Raw genomic sequence first — 14,240 nt, 5'->3', positions numbered from 1 at the left:
TATATATGTTTTTTATTTTATTTTTTTTACTTAATACATGAAGTACATTAACATTCCCTGGACTTTCATAACCTTGGCAAGTAGACATTGTTAATATGAACGCAGGATCCTTTGGTATTTTGGCATTGAGTATTGCAGTATGAAATTATACCTTTTTTATTGGAATAACATAATATTTTAAAGACAATTTTGAAATATTTCAAAGTTAGTCCAAAAAAAAAAGGTATCATGCAATACTCTGTTATTTCGGCATCTTGTCTACTGGACTAATACGGCTAATCCAATCTACACTATATTTATGAAGATATTGGAATATCTATTTTTCATTATTTTTATAATTTTTTCCTTAGGATTTTTAAAACTTATTCTTACACTGTTATGTTCTTGTACTGGCATAGTGAACTAATGAGCAACACGTTCAATCACACAGCACATTTATTGGTAGCATCTTGGAGGTGAACTTAACAAATGCTAACCCTATCTATATTTATTATGTATTATGGTCTACTTTGACATCTATCTGGACTTCTTTTTGCAGGGAATACTCTCAGCATTCTGATCTATCTATCTATCTATCTATCTATCTATCTATTATTGGTATTTATATAGCACCAGCTTATTCTGCAGCGCTTTACAATAAAAGAGGAATTTACCACATGAGACAATAACAAAATGTAACAGGAACAATAGGTAGTTGAGGACTCAGCTTAAGCAAACTTACAGTCTAGAGGAGGTAGGGAATAAAAACACAATAGGAATGGTTTTGAGGGAGACAGCAAATAGACAAGGTGGTAAAGTGGCAGAACTGGAGGTGAGAGTGGAATGTGGCCCTATAGGAGAGAGCGAGATGAAGGTTTGAGATAGGAGTTACTCTTGGAGGCCATAAGCATTCCTGAAAAGGTGGGTTTTGAGGGACTTTTAAATAGATTGAAGACTAGGAGAGAGTCTGACAGGCGTAGGCAGACTGTTCTAAAGGAAAGGAGTTGTCTGTGAGAAATCTTGCAGGCATGAATTTGCAGTAAGAGTGCGAGCAACAGACAGAAGAAGGTCACCAGTAGAGCAGAGAGACCCAGAGGGGGCATACCTATGAATCAGTGAAGAAATGTAAGAGGGGCTAGAGTTGGTTAGAGCTTTATAGGTAAGGGTTAGTATTTTACATTAACAACTGTAGGGTACAGGAAGCCAGTGTAAGGATCGACAGAGGGGTGAGGTGTGAGAGGAGCGACAGGAAAGAAAGATCAGCCTGGCAGTAGCATGCACCATAGATTGTAGGGGGGCAGTATGGATTCTGGGGAGACCAATTAGGAGAGAATTACAGTAATCAATGTGAGAGATTACTAGAGCATGATCAAGCTCGTTGGCAGCATCTTGCATAAGAAAGGGGCGTATGCGGGCAATGTTTTTAAGTTGGAATTGACAGGTTTTAGCAACAGACTTGACATGAGGTCAAAGGTACAAAGGTAAGGCCAGGATCAAAAGTGACACCAAACACCGCCCTGACCAATCAGCATCTCCTCATAGAAAAAGTTCAGGAATGTTCAGAGTCTTAATGCAGAGCGTAGAGACACTGTGCAGCACTGCCTCGGGAAGCAGCTCTAGTGGTCAGCTGAGGAGTGACCACTCCAATGGGCAGAAGTGGTCTGGGTGCCTGGAGTGTCCCATTAAGCTGTAGTTGTTCTTGTGACTATAGTGTCCCTTTAATAATCTTCCCCTTCCATTTCTTCTCTGTGTTTCTATTCCTTGGAGGTATTAACATTTTCCTTGGAAGTATTTATTTCTCAGAATCATAAAAATGTACAACTAAATAAAACTGACTCAATTGGAAACAAGAATTAGGAAATAAAAAATAAAAAACAGAAATGGGTATACAAATATATTATCACATAACTGCTTAGGAAAATGAGCACAACCTTCTTTCATAATACTTCCTACCCAATGTTTTGTTGAATATTTCCAAATGACTACTTTTGTTTAAATAATTTAATGTGTTCTCTTGTTACCCTGTATCACTACTTTTACATTTGAGAAGTTTCAGTTCATTCATTATGGAGCGTATAAAATGAAAGGAACAAGTTAAGCCTGTCAGTGCAAAAAAATGCCCATTCTTTGTTACTAAACATTATTCTTACTGTCATGCTTCTCTGCAATTTTTCAATACAAGATTTATAAATATAGATTATGTCAAAATCTATGACTTCTGTGTTGACTGATTTAACATCCATGGGGAAAATCAAAATTCAGAAATATTCAATAATATCATAAAAAGTGTCTGATGGAATGTATTAAATTTGTTTTAATATTTTAATTCTCGATTTACGTGAACATCATATATTTACACTTTCTATTAGCATTCTAAAATCAGGGCAATTCTAGTTTTTCCAAATCATTAGGCAATAGCACTAATTCTATAACACTAACTCTATATACATATATTTCACTGACACTTGATTTGTTCTGGTTTAATATTCCACAACTCTGTAAAAATTGGAAATTAATTGCAAAAATGCACAATTAAGGAAGGCACAAATGGAAGGTTTGAATTAATTATTTATTGTCCTCAATGATCAGAATAAATGCATATGTTCAAGTCTGAAAAGTAATTTGTAGTTTTGGATCTCTAACTTGGCTACCAGTGAATTGCATTTAAATAAAGCTAACTATAAAGACAAGCTACCATCTCCCCAGCGAGTGTATATTAATTAATTAATTCACAAAAAGTACAAATGACTCATGGTAATATTAAATGTATGCTTACTAATGCAAGGAGCCTATATAACAAAATGGGAGAACTAGAGGCAATAGCATACACTAAACAATACGATATAATAGGCATAACAGAAACATGGTGGGATGAGACACATGACTGGGCAGTTAACTTAAATGGGTACACGTTATTTAGGAAGGATAGGAAAAACAAGGAGGGTGGTGGGGTATGTTTGTATGTCAGCCATGAGTTAAAGTCAAATCTTAGGCATGTGGAGTGTAACAGGGAAAATGTGGAAGCTTTATGTGTAGATATCTGCTTGGGGCAAACAAAGGGAAATAAGTTATTGGTTGGGATATGTTATAAACCACGCAATGTAAATATTAATGAGGATGAACTGCTGTTAGAGCAAATTGGGAAAGCTGCAAATCGGGGTAACACGTTAATTATTGGAGATTTTAATTACCCAGACATAAATTGGGATAGAGGGACTAGTACTTCAGCAAAGGGAATCCGTTTTTGAATGTGTTAAATGACACCTTTATGTTACAACTGGTACAAGCACCAACTAGAAAGGATGCTTGTCTGGATCTCGTTATAACAAACAATGTTGAGCTTTTAACCAACATTCAAGTAGGGGAGCATTTGGGAAATAGTGATCACAATATGGTAACTTTTGAAATAAACTCAAAAAAAGCAAAAGCACGTGGGGTATATTAAAACGTATAATTTAAAAAAAACTATTTTAATAAGATTAGGGCAGCTCTACAACATATCGACTGGCATAAACTCCTTAGTGATAAAAACACTGAGGAAAAATGGAAACTATTCAAACAAATATTAGAAAGGTACATTTCACAGTATGTGCCATTGGGTAATAAATATTAAAGAAACAAATTAAAACCAATGTGGTTTAGTAGAGAAGTAAAACAAGAGATTCAAAATAAGAAAAGGGCATTTAAAGCATTTAAATCGGACAAATCAGAGGCATCCTATATAAGATATAAGGAAGCCAATAATACTTGCAAAAAGGCAATTAAAGTGGCTAAACTAGAAAATGAGAAATTGATAGCCAAATAATGCAAAACCAACCCCCACATTTTTTTCAAGTTCATTAATTCTAAAAAAAACAAAAAATGAAAGTGTAGGTACACTGAAAACAGAGATGGGTCTGTTAGCCAATGAAGACCAGGAAAAGGCAGAAATTTTAAATAACTATTTTTCTTCAGTATATATTAATGAGGATCCTATGGCAAGAGATATGCAAATGATTGCTGCAACAAACTTGCAGATAACTTGTGATTGGATAACTTGAGACAAGGTGCTACAGCTATTAAAGAAAATTAATGTAAATAAAGCTCCGGGCCTGACAGTATCCACCCACGAGTACTTAAGGAGCTAACTGGGGAAATAAGTGAACCTCTGTATTTAATTTTTCAAGATTCTTTTGTTTCAGGTATTGTACTGGAGGATTGGAGGAAGGCAGATGTTGTTCCTATATTTAAAAAGGGTTCAAAATCCTTGCCTGTAAATTATAGACCTGTGAGCTTAACTTCTGTGACTGGGAAATTATTTGAATGGCTATTAAGGGATGATATTCAGGAATTCATTGGGAAGAACTGTGTTATTAGCAATAATCAGCATGGTTTTATGAAACATAGTTCATGTCAAACTAACCTAATTGCATTCTACGAAGAAGTAAGTAGAAGTATAGATCAGGGTGTTGCAGTGGATGTGATCTACTTGGATTTTGCCAAGGCATTTGCTATGGTTCCTCACAATAGGTTAGTCTTCAAACTAAAAGAAATTGGTCTAGATGATTATTCTTGTTCTTGGGTAGAACATTGGCTTAAGGATAGAGTACAACGAGTTGTCCTTAATGGTAAATTTTCAAGCTGGACAAAAGTGGTAAGTGGTGTCCCTCAGGGTTCTGTTTTGGGACCGCTTCTATTTAACATATTTCTAAATGATCTTGAAATGGGCATTGAAAGCCATGTATCAGTGTTTGCAGATGACACAAAACTTTGTAAAGTAATAAAATGTGAGCAGGATATTGCCTTGCTGTAGAGGGATTTGGATAGATTGGGGGACTGGGCACTAAAATGGCAGAAGAAATGTAACGTAGAGAAATGCAAAGTTATGCACTTTGGCGTTAAGAATGCACAAACTATTTACACCCTAAATGGTAGTGAACTAGGGATAACCACACACGAGAAGGATTTGGGAATTGTTATAGACAACAAATTAGGCAGCAATATGCAATGTCAATCTGCCATTGCTAAGGCCAGTAAGGTTTTGTCATGTATAAATAGGGGCATAAATTCTCAAGATGAAAATATAATTTTGCCTCTTTATAAATCGCTGGTAAGACCACACCTTGAATGTGCTGTGCAATTTTGGGCACCTGTTCTAAAGAAAGATATCATGGCACTATAAAAAAGTGCACAGACGAGCTACAAAATTGTTAAAAGGAATGGATCATTTTAGTAATGAAGAAAGGTTAAAAAATTTAAATCTCTTTAGTTTGGAAAAACGGTGCCTGAGAGGGGATATGATAACATTATACAAAAATATTTGGGGCCAGTACAAACCATTATCTGGAAATCTATTCATAAACAGGGCTATACATAGGACACAAGGTCACACATTTAGGCTTGAAGAAAGGAGATTTCATCTAAGGCAAAGACAAGTTTTTTTTACAGTAAGAGCAATAAGGATATGGAATTCTTTGCCTGAAGAGGTGGTTTTGTCAGAGTCTATACAGATGTTTAAACTGCAATTGGATAAATACTTGCAAAAACATAACATAGAGGGATGTAATTACTAATTAGTTGGGCAATAGTTGCTTGATCCAAGGAGACATCTGACTGCTATTTTGGGGTCAAGAAGAATTTTTTTTCCTAGTTTGTTGCAAAATTAGAAGCGCTTCAGACTGGGTTTTTTGCCTTCTTTTGGATCAACAGCAAAAACATATGTGAGGAAGGCTGAACTTGATGGACGCAAGTCTCTTTTCAGCTATGTAACTATGTTACTATGTATATTAAAGCATAGAGCTTAAAACAATCCTGTATAATCTTGTATAATAAAAATTTAAATAATAAATACAAAGTTATACATTTTGGAATGAGGTACTCACATAAAACATATACCTTAAATTGGGTTTTATTATTGAACTGAAAATGAGAAGAACATTGAATTAGTTATAGACAACAGACTAAGCAACAATGAGCACCTCAACACCTCAAATATATTTATGTCATTACAGAAAGCCGGACAACATTTCAATGAAACAATAGGCCTTACTTTCAGGTACTTGAGAAAGTCCTATTGTCAGTTTGAAAGGTTGTTCAGATTGCTGTAAGAACCTAAAAACATTTGTAGTGCTTTTTCACGTATTGATGTGTAGTGTACATTTTTCCTGTTTTGCATTTCAACATGTTTTTTGTCACTGATAACTAAAATGTTCAGAGAAGATGACTGGGGTAAAAAAAATGTTCTAAACCAGAGTAGTGTGTGTGTGTGTGTGTAGACCACAGTTGTGAGAGCATCGGGCCAACTGGAGCATGTTTGGACCACAGAGAAAATGATAATTTGTTTAAAGGGGAAATATTTAGGGCATAAGGGTGCCACAGAAGAGGTGACACTCCTTGGAGGATTCTATGATAATAATTTATTCCAATGCTATATATTTTTACAGTTCCATAATGTCTTTATTTAAAACGCATACCAAAAGCTGCATCATATATTCAAGCTGGTGTTTAATGAATGATTTACAAAAAGCCAAAATTATATTTGCAACATATGAAATAATATTCTTACTGGCCTTTGCAATTGCCGACTGACATTGCTCATGATTGCTTGTTGTCTATAACTGTTTCCATGTTCATCTTATTTATTGTTATCCATAATTCAACCCAATTTAGGTTAAATGTCTTTTGTGAGTTCCTCATCACAAAAAATGTATAACTTTGCATTTATCTATATTGAATCTCATCTGCTTTTTGTTTGTCCAGAATCTTAAAGAACAACTATCACCAGAATTATTTTTTATCCTTATTATAAGAATCCTTGCAGCATGTAATGAAAACATGACCCTAATAAGTAAAATAAGGGGTGGATGGGGAGACCTAGTGTACCCTCCCCATAGTTTACCCATGCCAGTGGGTGGCAATCGTATTAACTATAATAAAGTGGATTCAAGTAACCCCTCCACAAATACTTACAAAATGGGGCGATGGACATACCATTGCCATGCCCGAATAATAATAAGTGCTTCTGTTTCCCCCTTGGGGGCAGAAGCATAATGGTCGGGTTCTAGCTCAACCCGACCGAAGGTGTACAAATATGGCAGAGGGGTCTAGTTGTCACGGCACACAAGGAGGATTCGGCGTGTCCTATTCACTCACTGGATGCCACGTGTCTCTCGATGTTCTGGGAGTAAGAGACACGCTCCACCTACCTCCCAATCACCGGCTGTTTCCACCACTCCGAGGCGATGCACCGTGAGCACAAGGCATGCTGCCACCGCTCCAGTTTCCCTGAACCCTGCGACCACACCATGTGGGTTGGTGTGTGCAGGGGAAGGGACACAGACTCTGCTCGTCTGCCAGCATACCTCTCCTCCGGCAGAAGGACCAAGTAATATATGTGCCATGAACCCCACACTGCCCCAGGATCCCCTCAGGCTAACAGAACCCTGTGGGAATCATGTTGGTTTACCTGGAAGCAGTGTGGAGATCAATGGCTTTCAGCTACAAACAGACATAGTGTCTCACCCACGTAGGGAGGTGTGGACCCCCAGTTACCCATAGAAGCCCTCCTCTTATATAAGCCCTTAGACCCCTTCTCATGGGAGGGTTCCCATTTCCGTTTCCCTATTTAAGCACAAACCACCCTAAGGTCTGGGCTCAGTTGTTTTGTTGTTCCCCTGGAGTACAGTGCCAGCTCCTCACTGAAGGGAATTTATTTCTCTCCTGAATCAACTCTTGTCTGCCTGAATCCTGCTGTTTCAACCTTGGTTAAACCCTGCAATGCTGTTTCAACCTTGGTTAACCACTGCAATGCTGTTTCAACCTTGATTAACCCCTACAACACTATCCCAGCTTTGATTTATCTCCTGCAATTAAACTACAGCTTCAATCAAGTCTTTTTTAATTTACCAAGTGATGGAACTCTGGTAAAATTACACTTTATTTTTCCTTAAATACTTTTATTTCTTATGAAGGAATTGCTTTGTTTACTGTCTATACTTGTATTGGGACTTGCATCATATTAATTTGTTTGTCAAAAATAAAACCTTTTAATTCAGTGACTGTAGCCGTATAAATCTCTGCATGCCAAGTCCATTCACCCTAAACCCGTGACACTAGTGTTCTGTGACAGTACAGGGACATTTTCAGGTATTTTCATATAAACTTCTTTCAAAAAAAGATCACATTTCTTTCATATTAAATACTGCAAGGATTCTTATAATAAAATATAAATACATTCTGGTGAAAGTTGTCCTTTAATTCACCCAAATCCCTCTTTAGAGCAATACTATTGTGCACAGATTGTATTACTTTATTGTTTATTTGCAAACACAGGCAGGATGGATGAACCCAAGGTACTTTTAGTACGTTGATACGCAACTTTCAGAAATGTTGCTAATAGAAGAGAACTCATGTTTTAGAGAAAGCTGATTAGAGCTGCTGGTTGAGAGAATGGAAACTTAAAATTCAAATTCGAGCTGTAAATTGATGGATTTTTTTGGTGTGTTCATCCACTCAGCTGGAATTCAAACAGTGGTCAGTGTTCTATATGCTATAAAATACATGACTTAGAAAGCAATACAAGTAAAAAAAAAAAAAAAAAGTTTAATAAACTGTGCACATATTTTCAAACATTCCTAATTTTTTATATTATACCATCTTGTACAATACAATCTTACACATTACTGTTGTTTTACTCAGAAAAAGACACATTCTTTAAGTTTTATGAACAATACTTTAGTTTTGCATTTCTTTTCAAATAGTGCTTAATTAGTGTATATCCTTAATGTCAGTTAATATTGTGGAATGCATGTGTGTATATTATAAAAATAAAAACAAAAATAAGAGAGGTCTACTAAACACAACACAAGTTTCATTCAAAGAATTGTATGGATTGTAACTTTGAACTTTAGTGCCCAAATCAAAGATAATATTCCTCTTGCATCATTACATTTAACGCTCCAGCGGATTAACTGCATCTCACAACCTTATCTTAAACTCCATATCTACCCAACCCAATATCTCCCCCTACCATAAAAACTAACTAGGCTCTACCTCCACTTTCCAAGTATAATCCACAGGCTATACAATGCAGGTAATGTATAGCAAAATGTAAAGGGCTACACAAGATACAACAAAATATGCAAAAAATAATGTACATGGCCTTAGTCATGCATTGTTCTAGAATGTAAGCTCGTTGAGCAGGGCCCTCCACCTCTCTATTCCTGTACGTCTAATTGTCTGGTCACAATTACATGTCTGTTAGTCCACCCATTGTACAGCACTACGGAATGTGATGGTGCTATATAAATAATAAAATAATAATAATTGTTGTATCCTGTGTGCACCAATACATTTACTGTCCACTTGTAGAACTTCTGTAGGATGGTTTCATTATAATGGAAAGTCCTCCTAAGTCAGCTTTTCCACAACAACAAAAAAAAAAAATAAATCCACTTGCTTAGTGAAGCATTTATCTTACTGTGTATATATGTACTCAATGTATGTTCTTCTTTATCCATTGTGTACAAGGACAGAAAATGTTGCACTTTACATTTAATAATCTGCATAACAAAAGATTTTGCATTAACAGCAAAAACACATGTGAGGAAGGCTGAATTTGATGGACGCACGTCTCTTTTCAGCTAGGTAACTAATGTAACTATGTCATTTAATGATTGTTTGCATCCTATTTTAAGATGAATGTGTAGTCCGAATACAAATAAATGTGTATGTTTGTACGTGTGCACACAATTCAAAACAATTTACTTCTCAATGAATTCCCAGAGTCTGCTTTCAATATTAAAGCAAGGGACTGCTACACAATATTTCCAACTGCAGATATATAGCTATAGCTATGTACTTGAAGACATGATTAACGACTTCTGTCTCTGTACTACAGAATTGAATGAAGGTTTACCTACCAAGAAACACATATATCACAGCAAAAAGTAATTTTGTACACAAGTCTGTTAATTCTAGGCAGGCATTCATAGAAATCTAAATAGAAAAGAAAACAAATATCTGTTCAAAATCTGCCAGGTTGTGTTATAAACTAGCACTATATTATAAATTACATGCAAATGTAAAACTGACAGTACAGCATGGGGATATTAAGTATTACTATAAACACATGCCTTGATAATTAAAGAAAGCAAACTCTTGTTAATTTTAATAGGTGTAATAAAGAAGGAAAGGCATCATCAAATTCTTTGAATGGCAACCATCACTTTGCTTAAAATTACACTATTAAATAATATAAGCATATTTGTACACTGCTTATTCTATTGTTGTTACAGCTCTGTGCGAAATACACATGTATACTATGCTTCGTTCTGGCTTTTTCTCCTTAATAAAATCAGATTTAAAAAAATAAAAAATAAAACTATTTATAACTTATGTTAATCTTTTTCTCACCCAGTGATCCCTTTTTTCAATTCAATGGGGTACAGAAGGAAAGAGGGGTAGGGGTAAAAAAGAATATACACATGTCAAACATTGCAATATGTTAGTACAGGCGTAGTTCCATTAGTTACATTCATGCTGGCGTTGCCACATCTCTATGTATGTATTAATGAATTGATTCCTATATCCACTTATGTGGTTACATTGATTTTCATTCTTCATCTCGCTTAGTGAATCCCAACCATACTTGGCAATTAACAAAACGTGCATATAGGTTATTGACAAAATTTGTGTATTGACAAAATGTGTGTATAAGTTATGGCTTGCCGACCCATACTCAGACCTGGATTCAGTCATATCCATCCCTTATCGTTGCGTCTAGCCCTAAGCTATGGTGTATTGTGCTCCTGCCTGTGTTCCCTTATACTTCATTCCGCACTCATATCCCTTTGGGAGGGTGCTCTGGCAGCTTCCTGGGAAGCATGGGGGTTCTCTATTTGTGTCGTGTGATTGCACCACTTTAGCCAATTGTTGTGGGTGATGTCCCTATACAAGGGTGTGGATGTGGTCAACATCTCGTATTTAAGGTATTGCCGCATTTTGTGATTCAACAATGTTGGGGATGGGCATTCTATTTGTTTCCAATGGCAAGCAATGAGGTTACGTGCCGCCATTATCATTAGCACTAATAATTGCCTATCTTGTAGGAGGATTTGTTTGGGGAGTGATACTTTTTTTTTTTTTTTATGCATTTTAAGGATTTAGCAATCCAGTACAAGCACAGCCAGGGCATGTATTGCAAAGGAAGAAGAGAGAAAAAAAATCTCATCTTCTCTGTATGCTTTCTCAATGGTGTCTGCCGGGGCAAATTGAATAAAAATAATATTAAAAGTCCAAAGAAACGACAATTCCCCTTTAAATGTCATTCACACTTGACATGTTTTAATTTATCATCAATAAATCATTTCTCACCCCCAAAATACTAGTATCTGGGTTCTATCAGTTACTTAGCCAAGGAAAAATATAATGCAATTAATTATAAGAATATTTTCTTGAAAGTTATGTCTTTGAAAATGTGTAATAGCAATACTGCAACCCACCTATAAAGGATGTGCATAAAAAAAATATTGTTTTTTTATTTGATGCAGAAAATAACATAGTGTTGTCTTGTCAGCTACACCTTGCTGACAAGGCCCAGAGAGTTCCAAACAAATTATCCAGAGTTGCTGTATCTCGTGTGCAGTGGAAACTTGCCAGCATTTTAGAGTTCGATTGCCCCTATGGGCGGGTTTAGTCTGATATGCAAATTGTATTGGTTCTGCTTTGTAATGGCATAAGTGAGCAAAAGTATTTTTGATATCTGAGCGGGCAACTATCCTAAGGGATTTCTCTCAGAGCATTATATGAGATTTTGAGAAATTTCATCTGATTGGACAAAAGTCATTGGGACTGATGACTTCATAGAAGGTGGGCTAAGTACAGGAGTCTGTCTCAGCACTGGAATAATAGTGTTTTATATATATATATATATATATATATATATATATATTTATTTTTTAGAGCTACAGTTATAGTAGACATTAGTACACATCTAATTTTAATATATATTCTTTTAATATATATTCTATTAAGTTAAAAAGTTAGTAGTTTTCAGTAGTAGAATACCTCTAGACACTCAGAGGGTGTTTAACTTTGGGACTAGGAGACTGGGCATGTTCTGGCCCCCATATAATTGAGTAGGGCCACTTGCCAGGCTCCTACCGAGTATTTTTTGGATCCTGGGGAATAGAGTATATCTGTCTCTGTATAGGATGTATTGAGAGTTTGCAGTTGTTGTGTTGTTAATTGTAAGAGTTTTTAGTTTGGAAACTTGTAGTACTTGGTAACATTAGCAAAAGCTAGTTTGCTGAGAAGTGGCTTATTATTAACACTTACCAACACAATTGTTAGCTTAGGTATAAAAATCATAGAATTAGTATATGCTTTGCCGAAAGTTTGCATGCAATTTATAGTTGGTAGCAAATTCCAGAAGAATTATATTTAGGGTTTATTTTCGAATGCATTGCATTTTTGAGCAGTCTACAAATTGTTCATGCAATGTCCATATACATGACTTTTGCGAAAAATGGAAATGTAGCTATTACTATTTATTAAGTGACTAGGTTGCTAGGGTACAATTGTCTGAACACAATTGATTAATGGCACACATGCTGGTCTAAATGGATTCTCTGGCAAACAGAGATCAGGAGTAAGGTTGTATGTATGGAGCATTGAAAATGAACATGTGGCTACCAATTTAATGCCATAACACACTTGCGGGCCACACATGAAGGAAAGTTGTGTTTTCTGGAAGAGAAAGTAGGTTAGAAAAAGGCTACTTAATGCAGGTCAGTGAGAATCAATGTGTAGCTATTGTTATGTAAACCATGGCACACTTGTATACATTATACAACAGTATTGTAAGTAATCCTTGTTACTTGTGCAAGAAATATTGGTAGAGTGCATATAAGTAATCTCGGGATGAAAATATAATTTTGCCTCTTTATAAATCGCTGGTAAGACCACACCTTGAATATGCTGTGCAATTTTGGGCACCTGTTCTAAAGAAAGATATCATGGCACTAGAAAAAGTGCAGAGACTAGTTACAAAATTGATCAAAGGAATGGAGCATTTTAGTTATGAAGAATGGTTAAAAAATTAAAATCTCTTTAGTTTAGAAAAACAGCACCTCAGAGGGGATATGATAACATTATACAAATATACTCGGGGCCAGTACAAACCTTTATCTGGAAATCTATTCATAAACAGGGCTATACATAGGACACAAGGTCACACATTTAGGCTAAAAGAAAGGAGATTTAGTATAAGGCAAATAAAAGGGTTTTTTTTTACAGTAAAATCTATAAGGATATGAAATTATCTACCTGAAGATGTGGTTTTATCAGAGTCCATACAGATGTTTAAACAGCAATTGAATAAATGCTTGCAAAAACATAACATACAGGGATATAATGTCTAATTAGTGGGGTAATAGCTGCTTGATCCAAGGAGACATCTGACTGCTATTTTGGGGTCAAGAAGGATTTTTTTCCTAGTTTGTTGCAAAATTGGAAGCACTTCAGACTGGGTTTTATGCCTTCTTTTGGATCAACAGCAAAAACATATGTGAGGAAGGCCGAACTTGAAGGACACAAGTCTCTTTTCAGCTATGTAACTATGTAACTTTTGGACGTTTGGTGGGTTTGTTAGAAAACTGATTGACGCTAAATATCACTAGAACTGCAAAAAAAAACAACAATTACTTTTGTACTTGCCATGGATGGTCTGTGTGTTTTGCTAAAAACACTAAACCAGCCCGAAATGGTGTAGTAGATAAATGTACTGGAAGCAAGTCATACTTATATTAGCTACTTAAATATTAGATCTGCCTCTTTAAATGATACAACTATATATATATATTACTTTAGTTTTAACACTTATATATATCTTATATGACTGCTTTTTTAAAATCTGTTATTCCCCTACATTCGTGATTTATCACTCTTATTTACTGGGACATATTCTGGTGCGAGCTACTAGATGCCCTTTTACAACTTGGAATACATCTTAATTATTTTAAGCTGTCATTATATAGCCATTGTTAAGAACGTATCTGTTCAACAACATAGTTGCTTAAGGATTTTTGACATATAATACAGTAAATAATGGCAGAGCAGAAAGCAGCTCAAGAAAGATGAAATGGTTTAATATTTTTGTTTTGTTTTGTTTCATCATTTGAAGGTTTTATATGCATGTTTTTCTTAAAGCACAGCCATTCCTCCTGCAGGCACTCACAATAAAAACTGTGCTTAAGTTATTCAATTATAATTTTTTTCACTGC

This window comes from Pelobates fuscus, chromosome 2 (genome assembly GCF_036172605.1).
Source record: "Pelobates fuscus isolate aPelFus1 chromosome 2, aPelFus1.pri, whole genome shotgun sequence".
Lineage (NCBI taxonomy): Eukaryota > Metazoa > Chordata > Amphibia > Anura > Pelobatidae > Pelobates > Pelobates fuscus.
The sequence above is the reverse complement of the archived record's forward strand: the minus strand, read 5'-3'. Positions refer to the sequence as shown.